Raw genomic sequence first — 18,902 nt, forward strand, 5'->3', positions numbered from 1 at the left:
GTAATTTGATATTATAATAATAATAATAATAATAATAATAATAATAATAATAATAATAATAATAATAGGTTAACAAGAATGACAAATGTTATTAGTGAAAATAAACATAGATCGAAAGTGGAACGTTTAAGTGACGTACTCTAGTAGATATTGCAACCCTGCTTCTTAAGTCGTGTGTCGAGTTGTGTAACAACACCCACTGATTCGGTAGCTTACTCACTTATTGCACCCCTTCCCCTGCTTTTTCTCCGAGCGAACGTAAAATATTTTGTTACATACAACATGAGCTATTCGTTACGGAAATCTATAGGATTATTTCACTCCCACCCTGTACTTAATATTAAGAACATTGCAATTTCTACTCTAAATTATAAATTAAAATAGGTCTCTGTCAGATATGAGCACATTATTGTCTCTCACAAAAGTCCATTAGTTACTATAAAGCTGAATTTGTGTTTCATTGAAGCTTAAGTTTAATGCTTTATGATTCTTAATTTTTAAATTGGAGCTTTAAGGTGCAATTACACTAATATTGTTCACAAACTGCTATAAACCGCATTTAACGTCATAATGTGATTAATATGGATTAAATGGTAGCTTGAATTTATAATTCACATAAAGATTTGAAAAGAGAATTAGACTGCATTCGTTGTATTCATCGCATGTATAAATTTCATTTGAAGCGATGAGAGGATTCATAAAGGCATTATACTCTTGCGCCGAGCAGTCACTTTCACAGCAGAAAGCTATCTTGTGTAGCTCTGGAAGCAGGTGTATAATTATCTTTGATGTTTATTGGAGTGTACTAAAAGCCATAAAGTCTTCAAAGAAAAGACAGGACGGCAAACATGGATAGAAATACACAAAGGACAGTTTGAGAGGAGGCATGAAGGCAGGAAAGTTGTTAAAAAGAGAGAGAGGTTTTTGGAATGGGTTGGGACGCAGAGTAATTACTGAAAGTTGGACAGAAGTGCCAGCTTTTTACATTCATAAAACTCTAAACTAAATCACATTCGAGTCCGTCGAGATGTAGGATGTGAAGTTCTCGTTCACCATGTAATTTGCTCTAATATTTGCACATGACATGATTATTTTCTAGGTGTAATTTACATTTAGTACCAGCTTTTAATATAGAAAGGAATTTTTATGTAGCCCTATGGAATCACTTTTAATGTAAAACTAAGAATTGAGAACTTAGTGCCGGAGAAAAAAAAGAATATATTACTTGATGGCAGTGGGATTCTGACTCATATTTTATTATCAGGGAAAGGATTTATATGTAAATACATATTTACTTATAAAGCTAATATAATTTATATTTTGCATTATCTTTATGTTTCACAATGTGTAGGGTTGAAAAATCCTACTTTTATTTTCCATATTTTTCCATATTTTAGAGTTTAGTACATATTTTCGTTAATTTCCATATATTTTCCATATTTCATATAAAACAGTCCATATTATATTAGGTTTAACAATAAAACAAAACAAAATTCCATTAACTTTTAAAAATACATTTCAACAATAGAGATTTAAACACATGTTCAGTAATCCCTTTAACATCAGAGTTATTTGAAAATTAGCAGTCCTATCAACAATGGGAAAGTAAGTTACAAAACTGTATTAATTTAATTTAAAATTTTTAACAGACTTCAGTTGTGCAGCTCAACAGTTAAATGCCAGTCAGAGTACACATAGGTTCAGTTTTGTAAATCATACTATAAAGACGGTAAATATGCCAAAAGTACGTCATTCAGTCAATTTAAAATCAAAACTAACAAGTTACATTTCAGAATTTAAAGAAGATGGTTTATCAACTGACAATAAAATATTATTTTGTAATTTGTGTCAGTGTGCAGTATCATCTACACAAAAGTTCCTGGTGCAACAACACATTACAACTAGTAAACATCAGGCCAACAAACAACTAAATTCCAAGCAGAGACAATTGTTTTTAACACAACCAACAACATCGAATGTAAGATCTGAGTTTAACATCGACCTGTGCCGTTCTCTCATCTCTGCTGATATTCCTCTCTACAAACTAAAGAATAAGGTCTTCAGGGAATTCCTTGAAAAATATACTCAACATACAATCCCGGATGAGTCAACACTTAGGAAGACGTATGCTCCATCCATCTACGATGAGACAATACAGAAGATAAGAGATGAAATTAAAGATAGTTCAATTTGGGTTTCCATTGATGAGACTCCCGACAAAGAAGGTAGACTTGTTGGTAATGTAGTTATCGGTTTGTTAAGTGAACAATATTCTGAACGAATTCTTTTACATTGTGATGTTCTAGAAAAGTGCAATAACAAAACTATAGTTAAACTGTTCAACGAAGCTATGGGTATCCTGTGGCCAAAGGGTATTATGTACGATAATGTGTTATTCTTTATTAGCGATGCTGCCCCTTATATGGTCAAAGCTGGACAAGCATTATCTGTTGTATATCCTAAATTGACTCATTTTACTTGTGTGGCGCATGCATTTCATCGTGTGGCAGAAGTGGTCAGAGACAATTTCCCTAAAGTAGATTTGTTGATTTCATCAGTGAAAAAAGTATTTCTCAAAGCTCCCAGTAGAGTTAACGTGTTGAAAGAAATGTACCCTGAAATTCCATTGCCACCAAAGCCAATTTTAACTAGATGGGGTACATGGCTAGAAGCAGTTGAATATTATGCCGAACATATAGACTCTATTAACAATGTTCTCCTTGCATTGGACTCTGAAGATGCAGTCTCAATTGATACTGCGAAAACAGTTACCTGTGACATAAGTGTGAAGAATGACTTAGCTCACATTCAGCATACATTTTCATGCATCATAAAAACGCTCAAAAGTCTCCAAAATAGGCACCTTTCACTATCTGAAAGTTTTGAAATTATAAATAGTACTGTGGAACAACTGAATCGTGGTAGAGGTAAAGTTGCAGATGCAGTAAGAGCTAAGGTGGACACTGTACTTTCAAAAAACCCTGGATATGAAGAACTACAAAAGGTTGTTGCTGTGATGAGTGGTGAATCAACAGTGAAGATTAACTTGGACTTATCCCCAGCAGACATTGTGAAATTGAATTATGTACCAGTTACTTCTTGTGACGTCGAACGCTCTTTTAGTCAGTATAAATCTATCCTCAGAGACAATAGAAGAAGATTCACTTTTCAGCACTTGAAAGAAATGTTTGTAACCTATTGTTATGGTAACAGACAATAAAAATTGTGTTTTGTTGAAACTACATTGGAAGATAAGGTACGTCCATTATATTTTTTGTTTAGTTTGATTAAAATGTACCAATATTTAACGTAAATAGTCATTTTTTTATAATTTTAAGTCCATATTTAATTCCATATTTTGGTAAAAATCCATATTTAATTCCATAGTTTGGTAAAAATAACTACATATATATTTACATATTTCATATATTTTTAGTCCATATAAATCCGTTCCCTGTTTATTATCAAGCAAACAAGGATACTATGATGAAGATTATGTAGATGATGATGGTGACGGTGATAATGGAGGAGACTGATTATGATGATGAAGATGAAAATAATGGGGATGATGGTGATAGATATGATGATGATGATGATGGTGATGATGATAGAGATGAAGATGATATTGGAGATGGTGATGGAGCTGGTAAAGATGATGGTGAACGTGGTGAAAGAGATGATAATGATATGGATAGACGAAGATGGAGATGATAATGAAATAGGTATATGATAATGAAGATGATAATGACGTAAGTAGAGGATTATGATATGCAGATGAGAATGAGGGTGATAATGATGTAAGTAGATGATGATGGAGATGATAATGATGTAGGCAGACGATAATGGAGATGATAATGATGTATGATGATGTAGACGATAATAATGTAGGTAGACGATGATGGAAATGATAATGATGTATGATGATGTAGATGATAATGATGTAGGTAGACGATGTTGAAGATGATAATGATGTATGATGATGTAGATAATAATGATGTATGATGGTGTAGATGATAATGATGTAGGTAGACAATGATGAAGATGATAATGATGTATGATGATGTAGATGATAATGATGTAGGTAGACGATGATGGAGATGATAATGATGTATGATGATGTAGGTAGACGATGATGGAGATGATAATGATGTATGATGATGTAGGTAAATAATGATGGAGATGATAATGATGTAGGTAGACGATGTTGCAGATTATAATGATGTAGGTAGATGATGGAGATGATAATTATGTAGGTAGATAATAAAAAAGGTGATAATGATGTAGGTAGATGATGTAGATGATAATTATGTAGGTAGATGATGAAGATTATAATGATGTAGGTAGATGATGGGGATGATAATTATGTAGGTAGATGATAATGAAAGTGATAATGATGTAGGTAGATGATGAAGATGATAATGATGTAGGTAGATGATGATGGAGATGATAATGATGTAAGTAGAAGATGATGGAGATAATAATGATGTAGGTAGATGATGATGGAGGTAATAATAATGCAGGTAGGTAATGATGGAGATAATAATGATGTAGGTAGATGATGATGGAGATAATAATGATGTAAGTAGAAGATGATGGAGGAAATAATGATGTAGGTAGATGATGATGGAGGTAATAATGATGTAGGTAAATGATGATGGAGGTAATAATGATGCAGGTAAATAATGATGGAGGTAATAATGATGTAGGTAGATGATGATGGAGATGATAATGATTTAGGCAGATGATGATGGAGATAATAATGATGTAAGTAGATGATGATGGAGGAAATAATGATGTAGGTAGATGATGATGGAGGTAATAATGATGTAGGTAAATGATGATGGAGGTAATAATGATGCAGGTAAATGATGATGGAGGTAATAATGATGTAGGTAGATGATGATGGAGATGATAATGATGTAAGTGGACTATGATGGAGGTAATAATGATGTAGGTAGATAATGATGGAGGCGATATTGATGTAGGTAGATGATGATAGATGTGATGGTGGTAGGCCTATAAGTAAATGACGACGCAGATGATAATGATGTAGGTAGATAATTGTGGAGACAATGATAATTATGATGGTATTATTATTATTATTATTATTATTATTATTATTATTATTATTATTATTATTATTAATGGCCGAGTCGTAGATGAGAGGATAATACGATGGAATATGATGCTAGGAACTAGATTGATATTGCTCAGGATAGGGACCGCGGCACGAGATATTCGAGAAAATACGGTACATAGTATGTAATTATATTATATTATCTGCAAAAAGTGTCTACTTTTTTCTGTAAACGAAATCCAGACACTTTTCCCATTTGAAAACCAGCATAGACAAATAACAAACACTGATAAATTGGTTTATCTGACGCACAGAACTTGAAAAGAAACGAAGAGAAAATATTTGAAGCAAAGGAGATCAGTTTACTTAGATCGCTGCCTGGATGTACGTTACAAGATCATATCACAAATGAGAACGTAAGACAACGCCTGGAATTCAATAGCATTGCGAGTTACAGAGTGCAATACCCGTAAAGGATCATGAAATGCTTCCATGCAGTGCAATTTTGTATACAGTGTAGTGCAGACAACTGTGTTTATGTCGGAAAAATATTAGTCCTGGCAAACTGTTTCTATTTTTCTGATAATACAAATGTAAATAAAAGCTAGCACAACACAGCAAAAACATCATTTTAAGATTATCACAAAAATGTAGCTTCGTTTTCAGCCACCTTGTACCGAGAAAATAGTTTTAAACATGTAGTTTCTCTGTCTGTATGTCTATGTGCCTACACGGATTTTATAATAATACTTACATACTTACTTACAAATGACTTTTAAGGAACCCGAAGGTTCATTGCCGCCCTCACATAAGCCCGCCATCGGTCCCTATCCTGTGCAAGATTAATCCAGTCTCTATCATCATATCTCACCTCCCTCAAATCCATTTTAATATTATCCTCCCATCTACGTCTCGGCCCCCCTAAAGGTCTTTTTCCCTCCGGTCTCCCAACTAACACTCTATATGCATTTCTGGATTCGCCCATACGTGCTACATTCCCTGCCCATCTCAAACGTCTGGATTTTAAGTTCCTAATTATGTCAGGTGAAGAATACAATGCGTGCAGTTCTGTGTTGTGTAACTTTCTCCATTCTCCTGTAACTTCATCCCGCTTAGCCCCAAATATTTTCCTAAGCACCTTATTCTCAAACACCCTTAACCTATGTCCCTCTCTCAGAGTGAGAGTCCAAGTTTCACAACCATACAGAAGAACCGGTAATATAACTGTTTTATAAATTCTAACTTTCAGATTTTTGGACAGCAGATTGGATGATAAGAGCTTCTCAACCGAATAACAACACGCATTTCCCATATTTATTCTGAGTTTAATTTCCTCCCGAGTGTCATTTATATTTGTTACTGTTGCACCAAGATATTTGAATTTTTCCACCCCTTCGAAGGATAAATCTCCAATTTTTATATTTCCATTTCGTACAATATTCTGGTCACGAGACACAATCATATACTTTGTCTTTTCGGGATTTACTTCCAAACCGATCGCTTTACTTGCTACAAGTAAAGTTTCCGTGTTTTCCCTAATCGTTTGTGTATTTTCTCCTAACATATTCACGTCATCTGCATAGACAAGAAGCTGATGTAACCCGTTCAATTCCAAACCCTGCCTGTTATCCTGAACTTTTCTAATGGCATATTCTAAAGCGAAGTTAAAAAGTAAAGGTGATAGTGCATCTCCCTGCTTTAGCCCGCAGTGAATTGGAAAAGCATCAGATAGAAACTGACCTATACGGACTCTGCTGTATGTTTCACTGAGACACATTTTAATTAATCGAACTAGTTTCTTGGGAATACCAAATTCAATAAGAATATCATATAATACTTCCCTCTTAACCGAGTCATATGCCTTTTTGAAATCTATGAATAACTGATGTACTGTACCCTTATACTCCCATTTTTTCTCCATTATCTGTGGAATACAAAAAATTTGATCAATAATCGATCTATTACGCCGAAAACCGCACTGATGATCCCCAATAATTTCATCTACGTACGGAGTCAATCTTCTCAAAAGAATATTGAACAAAATTTTGTACGACGTCAACAAAAGTGATATTCCTCGAAAGTAATAATAATAATAATAATAATAATAATAATAATAATAATAATAATAATAACAATAATAATAATACTTACTTACATATGACTTTTAGGGAACCCGGAGGTTCATTGCACCCCTTACAAGCAGTTTCTTCATTATTTACTTTTCTAACACCCAGTTCAGTCGATCCGTTGTTTCAACTTGATTATACTGTTGTTCTTAAATTCTCAAGAAAGAAGATTATTTTCTCTGTTAAGGAATTGTATCGTATTTATTGCAGATGATGATTGAACTGCTGCAGAAGTTTTTAATCCTGATTCTTCCTCTGTTGAATGATTGTATGTATACAGTAGGTAAATATGTGTAGTATGTAGATGCCCTAGTGTCACTGGTGTGAAAATTACGTCTTTTTATTTGTAGAATCTATATACATAATTTGAACTGGGAATCGAAATTATGGAAAAACGGCTGAACGGATTTCAATGAATGACCCGTCATTTTGAAGCTTGGCATCCAAGGATCTTCAGAATAATACTAAATTTCAGTGAAGCGTTAATTTTCCTACATAATTTTCCTATTTTCTAAAATTCGTCTTTCGTCAGTTTTGAGAACTAACTGTATTTCAGAATAAAACAAAAAATACACTACAGTACACAATATTACACGAAGGCAAGATTGCTAACATATGTAGAGCTCAAATTCAATTGGTTATTAAAAACTACAAGAATTACTAATAATAATTTACAGGTCTGATTCTGTGGTGTGTAATTTTCTGAGGACAGCTGTGAATTGGATATTAAAAATTACAAAACTTGAGATGGTTTGATGACATTATTACCATTAGAAATGAAATGTTTTTATAGTTAATGCCATGATGTGACTGTTTTTCATTAATTATACATATTAATGCTATATTTATGATATGAAAGTGAAACTATTGGGGTTATATAAGTAGACGTAGATAATATCTTAAATTATATCTTCATTTCTATAATTTACTGAGTGGCGGCTATATAGTATATGTTACTGAAACTATAAAACTTACGTAAGATAATAATATTGTTATTAAAAATCAAATATTTTTATAGTTATTAATCAAGTGGGGTTTAGCCTTTTTCATATATTTAATGGCGGTGTGGTGTAGATATTTATATGCGTGATTCTCTTCAGTATTGGCTCAAGAGAGTACAAAAATTAGAGTTTCTAAGGAAAGACCAAAACGTAATACTTATTGATAAAATAGAAGGCCTACAAGATTTTGTAGTCTTCCGATGATTTCAGCAAGATCTCTTAGCAGATAAAGAAGTGATTTTTCCCTCTACATTTCAAGGTAGCTCACGAAACATGCAGCAGCTATACCAAGATGCTATGTCTTTTGTTCGAAAGCATAGCAAACCTTACTTTTTTTTTTAATTTCACCTACAATCCACAATGATCTGAAATAGCTATTGTTTTATTCCCATATGAAAAAACCACTGATCGTCCTGACATTGTTACGTTTTCGAGTTCAAACTAAAAACCGGAAGGTGAATAGGTTCAAGAAAAAGTTTTTGGCATAAAAAAAAGCCATTCAGACGGAGTATGTTTCATTATTATGGAAGCAAATAACTTTCAAAATGTCTGGTATTCTTCATTGAATATAAATCTGAAAAATGTTTATTTGAACATCTAATCAACTTAGTTTGCAGCATTATTTATATTTTTTTCTACCAATTGGACAGTTCATAAAAATATAAAAGCAAGGAAATAGCAAGAAATATAGTTCTGGTTTGTATCTGCCTGGCTATTTCTTGTGGCGAAAAGTAGGCGCTTTGAAGGTGACCCAAAAGACCTGACGCAGAGAAATGAAATATAAATGTAATTGTCCTAACGTATGCTAATTCAGAAAAAGCCCCTGCGTTCCTATCTGGATAGCTTATTACTAACTATCTTCCTCGTCGATACCGTGATGACGCTTTGAAGTAAACACTGGTCATATGTGAATGCATATACATAATTACTTTTTTTGACAAATGAACGTGCGGATGAATAAGAGGACAATACATGGCAATTGAATTAATAAATGAATACAGGCCTGGAGAGTGTAATCATGAATTAGTCGTACATTTTGAAAGCCGGTGAAATGTGGGAGCACTCCGTAACTATGCAATCCGATATAATGAAATTACTCTTGAATTCATGCCCTATACCCATCCAGATGTCATATGTAACTCTGCTGGAGGATAAATTAACCTGGAACTGACACTGATGAGGAGCAGAGTCGACGGATCGGCCCACCAAATTAAGAGCTACAGGGTGTTCCACTTATTTCTCACTTAAACAGATATATTAGCCCTGATGTCGGTGTTAAAAGATGGACTCGTACATTTTATTCCATTAATGCCTTCACATCAAGGTACTGTGGGTCCCTATCACCACGGCATGGCGCGTCCTCAGGTTGCGGATCGAGGAGACGGCCTCCAGATATGGAGGGTAGCTGTGAATATATTGAATAAGCAGTCGTGGACAGCCGATGAGGGGTGGTTCTCCAGCTTGGGGGTTGGGCGAAGTGCTAACAACCCATCACCGTAAAAAACAGCTTGTTACGAAACCTCAAAATAAGCCTTGGTTTGGGACTGATTCTCTGGCACCACCACAGCAAAGGAATAAGGTGGAAAAATTCATATACCTGGGAGCAACAGTAATAAATATAAATCATACTCGGGAGGAAATTAAACAGAGAATAAATATGGGAAATGCCTGTTATTATTCGGTTGAGAAGCTTTTATCATCCAGTCTGCTGTCAAAAAATCTGAAAGTTGGAATTTATAAAACAGTTATATTACCGGTTGTCTATGGGGATGACGTGAATATGTTAGGAGAAAATCCACAAATGATTAGGGGAAACACGGGAATTTTACTGCAATCAAGTAAAGAGACAGGTTTGGAAATAAATCCCGAAAAGACAAAGTATATGATTATGTCTCGTGACGAGAATAGCCTATTGTACGAAATGGAAATATAAAAATTGGAAATTTATCTTTTGAAGAGGTGGAGAAGTTCAAATATCTTGGAGCAACAGTAACAAATATAAATGATACTCGGGAGGAAATTAAACACAGTATAATTATGGGAAATGCCTGTTAGTATTCGGTTGAGAAGCTTTTATCATCCAGTCTGCTGTCAAAAAATCTGAAAGTTAGAATTTATAAAACAGTTATATTACCGGTTGTTCTTTATGGTTGTGCAACTTGGACTTTCACTTTGAGAGAGGAACATACTAGGTTAAGGGTGTTTGAGAATAAGGTGCTTAGGAAAATATTTGGGGCTAAGAGGGATGAAGTTACAGGATAATGGAGAAAGTTACACAATACAGAACTGCACGCATTGTATTCTTCACCTGACATAATTAGGAACATTAAATCCAGACGTTTGAGAAGGGCAGGGCATGTAGCACGTATGGGCGAATCCAGAAATGTATATAGAGTGTTAGTTGGGAGGCCGGAGGGAAAGAGACCTTTGGGGAGGCCGAGACGTAGATGGGAGAATAATATTAAACTGGATTTGAGGGAGGTGATATATGTTGGTAGAGACTGGATTCATTTTGCACAGGATAGGGACCAATGGCGGGCATATGTGAGTGTGACAATGAACCTCCGGGTTCCTTAGAAGCCAGTAAGTAAGTAAGTAAGTAATGATTTCACATTTTGAAGTTATGTTTACAATATTAGTACTTCATTTCTTTCTCACTGTTATGCTAGTAAGTATGTATATAAGACACAGAGATAGCGATTCCTATGAGCAGTGGCGTGTCGCTGTGCCCCTCAAATGTTGGCAAATACATCGTAAATCAGTTCTAATTTTTGTTGACGTCGCAGGTGCTGCTATATCATGAATACCACTGAAAACTGGAATACACAATACAGGTGAATCAAGCCGCACGTGCTTCACAATAGGGATGGGGTAAACGACACAGTTTCGTTGAGAATACTACTAAAGAGCGAGACGACATCAATGGAATTGTGTACTGCTTATGTAATTAATACAGGAATGCTTTAATCTGAAATTCTCAAGGAAATATAGAAAGATAAAGGCCAAAACAAACACGGATCGAAGAGTTATTTCAGAAATTACAAAGGGAAAGAAAACATGAAACGAGGTGAAGAAGATGGAGCAGAATAGTATTCGATGGAGACACTTTGTAGAAGGCTTGTGCTCCTGCTAGGAGGTAATGGAGATGATGGTGGTGGTGATGATGAATTATCACATACGTAAAAAACTTATAAAACCAGGGAAGTTGTATCCTCTTAGACGTTCCTTAGTTTTCCACATTGCGTAGGAGTGTGGTAGCTGTGTTCTGACGGGAACGATGGGAAGAAATTTGTTGTGTTGCAAATGTAATAGTTTTAAACAGATGTTATGAATATCCATTATTTACATAGAATTGTAAGTTTTATTATATTGATATAATTGTAGAACTATAAAATCGTGTTTTGTATTATAGATGATTTACAATTTCACTCGGAGGCGAAGTACCAGTATTAACCAAATTTGATTAGTTGGTCAGTGATTAAATGTTTGCAAACCTATTACGTTTGAATATTGAAGACAGAATCCGTTGATGCAAACAGTTCGGATGACAGAGAGGATATGCTGTTAATGGTTTTCAGTTTAGTGTTCGACCATTACATCCTTATCCATCCATATGTCAAGCCATTAAACATATCTGGTATATATTGTGAGTAAATATTTAATTTAAACTGACTTTTACTACGTCATACTATTTTGACCAATAAAACGGTACGAAAGGACGTCTTTCAACAAATCAAGGCTGCTTATCCCACAATTTTATCGTGTCCCTAGCATTTGTTTAATTTTATCGCTTCCCTAGCATTTGTTTATTTTTATCACTACCCTAGCATTTGTTTCTTTGTTTGCCAACATTTCAAACTGCACTGGTCTGGACGTGGAAAAAAAATTCAAACCACTCCAGTCGATGCACAGCACTTTCAAATATGACTCGCATTGGCATTCAAGAATTAGAAATAATGAAGATCATAGCTATGCATCTTCCCTGAAATCAAATTTACATTCCACTTATTTTACGCACACGTCCAATATAACATCAACTGAACCACCAAGTACTAAAACATTCAAATTTGAAAATTGTACATTAAATACATATTACTTTTAAAATTATTCATGTTTATTTTTTATTTAATCATCGTTAATTAAAACTTTTCTTGTTTATTTCATAATCCCTAATTAAAACCTTTCTAACACTTGTTTATATTATCTAGGTTATGTTATAGCTTCTGCTATATGATATTATGGATAGTCACGTATCAGAGTTTGTTTAATACTAAGATTTATTGAAAATCATCTGTAAAGTGACGTTGATTACTGGGATCCGGATGATTGAAGTGGAATGCAACTGTTTTAATAAAAATGAAACTGAATCAACAAAGCCTTCTTGACTAGTAACCGTCCACAGAGTTCAATGAAGTTTCCATAGTTGGCACAACTGATAACAAGAAAACAGCTAATCATAATAGACTACTGCCATCTACTAGCGTAATATTTGTAATGTTGAGATGGTACAATAATACATTTGAAAGACAGTTGTATTTTCGTAAGTCAATATTTTGTTGTATTGGAATACTTCGTTACTTCTAATCTTTATATACTCGTACTTCCTTCTAATCGTGTAATAGTCAATTATATCCCACTCGAGTTTTGATTTTCTTTAGATAAATCAAAACCTCTAGTGAGAGTACTGTTGATAATCTATTACGTTGTTTGAGGAGTAAAATGAAAGGTACTACCAATATTGTTTGCCTCTGGTTGGCTGATAATAATATGTGCAATCTTAGACACAAAAATAATAACAGAACTCCTGTAATGTGAATATATCTAACTGAACTTTGGGCAGCGCCTTGTTGACAAAATTAGGCGAAGGGTGTTTATTTTGTATTTAATTTACCTCATGAATGTATTTTTTTTATACATTACTTGTAACACTTGATCTATAAACTGATTGAAAATTAAATAAACAAAGGAAAGGAAAACTATAACCGAGTCGTGCACAAAAAGTACGCGTAAACCTAAGCTGTCACGAAATCAACCGAAGTGTTCCGAATGGGACTTGCGTATGGTAGTCGGTCATCGTTTTTGTCTAAGATTATACGTCATCAGGCAGTACATCTCACTTGACGATATGAGTCAGAGGAAGAACAATATTGTTTGTACAAGTCTTAAGTCTGATTAGTGAAATATGTTACTTGTTAGCGATGTATGCCGATATATGCAATGAAAAGGGGAAAGAGGCTGGCTAATCTAAGGCACTACCTCCTGACTTAGTTGCTTCATGAGTGATATCTTGTTGGTGTCACTTATGAGTAGTGATGAGCAGAAAATCACTGACCTGTGATTTTATCACGGTGATCGAAAAGTCACGATCACACCTGTGATCAAACAGATCTTTAAACTGTGATCATAGTTACCAGCTGAGACAGTTCATGCTCTTTTCTCACTGCGTGCGCTACGCTGCTCTGTTTATGCCACCTAGTGGCAACACTGGGAACAACTACGCCCGCGAACTGTGAGCGCCCTATTTTAACAATACTTTTAGTGTAGCCAACTCAGTAGATTTCAGGCTGATCCTGGCAGATTTCAGTTTCTTAAAGTCGGAAAATATACTATTGTCAGCCGACAGCCGAAAATCTGGCAGGTTTTTACATTGCTTAATCTGATTCCATTATATTGAGCTGTGACGTTATTAATTGGCTACGCTATTCAACTAGTAAAATTACACTAATAACTAAGTTTTACGAAATATGACAATGATTAAAAAAATTGATAATGTTTCATTCAACTTCTGTGTGATGTGTGAATTATGTCAAAATTAGTATTTTTCCGTTCTTTCCTACATAGGGGAGAGTCGGGTAGTATCGGGCATCGGGTAATATTGGACAGTGCGTTTCTTTCATCTACCACCATATGGTAGTACCTGAATGACATGGTTATGTTTCTCTATGCGACATCACAGAAACGTAACCATGTCAATCAGGTACTATCATCGTGTGGTAGATGAAAGAAACTCACTGTCCGATATTATCCGATGTCCGATACTACCCGACTCTCCCCTAATATTTCACTTCAGGAATACTGGACAAGATGAAATGGACAATTCCAGACGACATGTTCAGTTTGCCTCTAGCATTAGATTAAATAAATAAATAAATAAGTAATAAATAAATTATAAATAATAATAATAATACTAATAATAATAATAATAATAATGATTTATTTTAGCTGGCAGAGTTAAGGCCGTAAGGCCTTCTCTTCCACTCAACCAGCAAAAAGAGTGCATACATATGCACGAACTTACAATAATTCAACAATTTGATTTAGATTAGAGTTACATGTATACAAGAGTTATTTACGAATTAAACAACAAAATACTATGAACTATTAATTAAACACTGAAATAAACTGTGTAGCAGAATTGAGCTAAAATACATAGAATGTTGTTAATATATTTCAAATAATATTAGATAATAGAAAGAGATTATTATGAGACAATTTTGAAAGTACAGCACAATCAGGATGATGTCTAAAAGAAAGAAGTAACAATGTAGTCAGTGATAGTTTAAATCAATATGATTGGAGTGAAATGCTAATAAGGTTATCTTTTAAGCTGTTCTTAAAGGTGTTTATTGTCTTGCAGCCCCTAATACTTTGTGACAGGGAATTCCATTGACGCAAGGTGGATACTGTAAAAGATGATGAATAACAAGATGTTCTATGAAGAGGTATACTTAGCGTGCCACAGATAAGTGATCTGGTATTTACGTCGTGGTTAGAGTATAGATAAGAGAAACGAGACGAAAGGTAATGGGTAAATAAAGGTAATAGGTAAATAAGAAGTAGATAAATAAAGAAGTAAATTAAAAAGTAAATAAATAGATAAGTAAATAAAAAAATAAATAAATAAAAAAGGAAATAAATAAATAAGTAAATAAGAAAGTAAATAAATAAATAAGTAAATAAATAAAAATTGAATAAATGAAAAAGTAAATAAATGAAAAAGTAAATAAATAAAAAGTAAATTAATAAAAAAGTAAATAAATAAAAAGTAAATTAATAAAAAAGTAAATAAATAAAAAGTAAATTAATAAAAAAGTAAATAAATAAAAAGTAAATTAATAAAAAAGTAAATAAATAAATAAGTAAATTAATTAATAAATCTTTAATATGTTATTAAAATGATGAAAACGCCTATGTTTACGTCTCAGTATTGTGTTTAAGGCCCATTCACAATGAAAATTAAACATAACCGTAACATAAACACAGAAGTTCGCGCCCAGGCTACCAAATGGGATCATTCACAATGATTCACATAAGCATTGACATAAACATTACCCCAAGACGTTAACATGAAAGTTTGCAAACTCCAAACTTTCATGCTTATGCTTACGTGATTTGCAAACAGAGCACAATCGTAGAGCGCTGATGTATACGACAGAATATGAGGAAATGACGTCGTTGTTATGTTTCCATGGTTACCAAGTATGTTTGCGGTTATGTTTATGTTCCCATCGTGAATGATGGTATGACTTCTTGATTTTACCGTAACGTTTATATTCTTAAGTTAATGCTTACGTTATGTTTAATTTTCATTGTGAATGAGCCTTTACACTTGACTTCTGTGTGAAGTACAAACACATAATCTCATCATTTTCTCGCCGTCTCCTACCAGGTGCGAAATATTGATAGCATTGAAACATCGCAGCGGGGAAGACTGAATTGTTCAGTGTTCACCTAGAACAAGTTCGCAGTTCAATCACTGTTTATCACTCTTTCACTGTCTAAGATAACCGTAATCATAAATGAGCAATCACAGGTCGAACAGTGATCTCAAAAGAGCAGTTTATCTCATCACTACTTATTAGGTTCAAACCTGTCTTTGGTCAGTTAGCTAAAGAAAAAAAATGTTTGTATAATGAATATCTGTAATATCGGACGGGCTGTGTAAAATATGTGATGTAATTCAGATTTTTGCCACCATTTGGCACTGTTCGTGTTTAATTATCCTCTCGAAAGTATACCTTAAGCGTGTGGTCTTTCTTTATTATTTATCTATGGAGTAGACCATTTCACTTGCGTGCTGTATTAAGAAGTTTACTAGTTCTTTACATCTAAATTGATCCAGCCAACATTTCTAGGAGCGCCCTTTTCCTTTTACTTTTCACTTGGTTTTTGTACCGAAAGCCCGCATCTGCGGTTTAGCGTTAGCGTGCTAACCTACTTTTCCAGCTGCTCGGGTTCGATTCCTGTCTACTGTCGGTGACTCAGGAGAGGACGAGAGCGGACTGAGGGGGAAGGGATGTGAACAGATAACGTACAACAACACGTCAATATTTGTAATGTAGTAAGCGGAAACATTAGGTCTCCTTCTATTCAACTTAGCTTTAATTTCCATACGCATTGTTACTCATGTTTCCTGCACGAGTAATAACCTGGCTACTGGGATGCTTATCTGAGCGATGTTTATAATAATCAACAGCGATAGTCAAGGTCACATTCTTGCCCCTCGTCTTCTCCTGAGTAACGGACAATAGTTCTGATGGAATTTGTGGTGGATGAACCCAACATTTGAGGACTTCTATCGGGGTACGGTCGTATATGGAGCATTACCGCCAATTTTTCAATCTCTAAGAGTTTGATTGTCCGCTGTTTGTTGTTTGTGAATATGCCCTGTGGGTCCCAATGAATTTTTTCACCGAAAGTCTAACAGTTATTTACGGACACGATGTATATTACGTAATCAGGGTTGCCAGATGTCCCGATTTGGCGGGACATGTCCCGATTTTCATATAAAAAACCCAAGTCCCGCTTCGATTCCAGACGGGACGCAAAAAGTCCCTCTATTAGAAAATTAACATCAGTTGTATAATTTTATCGTTGCCTAGTAACTATATTCTACTCGGCCTAAATAATAATTACATTAAATTTAAATTAATTTTTTAACAATGTAGGATTGCACTTTTGAAAAAGAAAACTAATATTTTGGCAAGGGTAAACAGCGAATTCAGTTGTGAATATGATACTGCTGAACATTTAAAAAGAGACATTCATCAGAAATGCATGGCACAGACAATGGAAAAAAAAAAGTTTGTTGAAAATGCTAAATTACAGTGACTATTACATTCTTACTACGTCATACTACTTTTGACCAATAAAACGGTACGAAAGGACGTATTTCAACCAATCGTGGCTGCTTATCGCACAATTTTATCGCGTCCCTAGCAGTTGTTTAATTTTATCACGTCCCTAGCATTTGTTTCTTTGTTTGCCAACATTTGAAACTGCCCTAGTCTGGAAGTCAAAAAAAAAAAAAAAAAAAAAGAAAAGAAATACATATATACAAACCACTCCAGTCGATGCACAGCAGTTTCAAATATGACTCGCATTGGCATTCAGGAACAAGAATTAATAAAAATCACTGATCATACCTATGCATCTTCTGAAATCCGATTTACAAATAAATGAAGAGCACCAATCGGAAATCCTGAATAAGTTGAATACACCATGTAGGCCTAAATCAACGAGTTCCACTTCTATTATGCACACATCCAATATAACATCAATTGAACCACCAACCACATTCAAATTTGAAAATTGTACATTCAATAATTATTCCTTTTAAAATTATTCATTCGGAAATCCTGAATAAGTTGAATACACCATGTAGGCCTAAATCAACGAGTTCTACTTCTATTACGCACACGTCCAATATAACATCAATTGAACCACCAACAACATTCAAATTTGAAAATTGTACATTCAATAACTATTCCTTTTAAAATTATTAATGTTTATTTTTTATGTCATCGCCGTTAATTAAAACTTTTCTAACACTTGTGTATATTAGTTACGTTATGTTATAGCTTCTGCTATAAGATATTATGGATAGTCACGTATCAGTGATTGTTTAATATTAAGATTTATTGAAAATCATCTGTCAAGTGACGTTGATTACTGGGATTCGGATAATTGAAGTGGAATGCAACTGTAGTGGTTTTAATAAAAATGAAACTGAATCAACAAAGCCTTCTTGACTAGTAACATTGCCATCGTGTACTATAGATCGAGAACTTCTCGACGAGAAGGCATTGCTAGTAAGCATTACAGTGTCTTTATAAAGACACTACTGCCATCTAGCGTGCATCTAGCGTAATATTTGTAATGTTGAGATGGTACAATAATATTTGAAGACAGTTGTATTTTCGTAAGTCAATTAATATTTTATTGTATTAGAGTACTTCGTTACTTCTAATCTTTATATACTTTCTTCTAATCGTGTAATAGTCAATTAAATCCCATTCGAGTTTTGATTTTCTCTAGACATATCAGAACGTCTAGTGAGATTACTGTTAATAAATATGTATATAAACTCTGAAAATGTATACTGTATGTTAAATGATGGGTTTAGAACGGTAATATGTTAAGTCACAAAATAAGTGTTACTATAGTCCCGACGCTGTTATATCCGGCGTGACTCCGCCTCTTTGCTTACGTTTTAGAAAGTGAATTATCTATAAAGCCTAGTTAGGTAGTATCGTTCGCCATTTTTGTTCTTACACTGCCGAGCTACCATACGAGGAATCTACTTTCCACACCGTTAAACATTATCATGTCGTAGTTCCTATGATAATAAATCAAACGCACTGTAATTCATCAAATAATTGAGCAGCAAATAACGTCTTCGTGTGCTTTGTGCGAACT

The sequence above is a fragment of the Periplaneta americana genome, chromosome 7 (genome assembly GCF_040183065.1).
Source record: "Periplaneta americana isolate PAMFEO1 chromosome 7, P.americana_PAMFEO1_priV1, whole genome shotgun sequence".
Lineage (NCBI taxonomy): Eukaryota > Metazoa > Arthropoda > Insecta > Blattodea > Blattidae > Periplaneta > Periplaneta americana.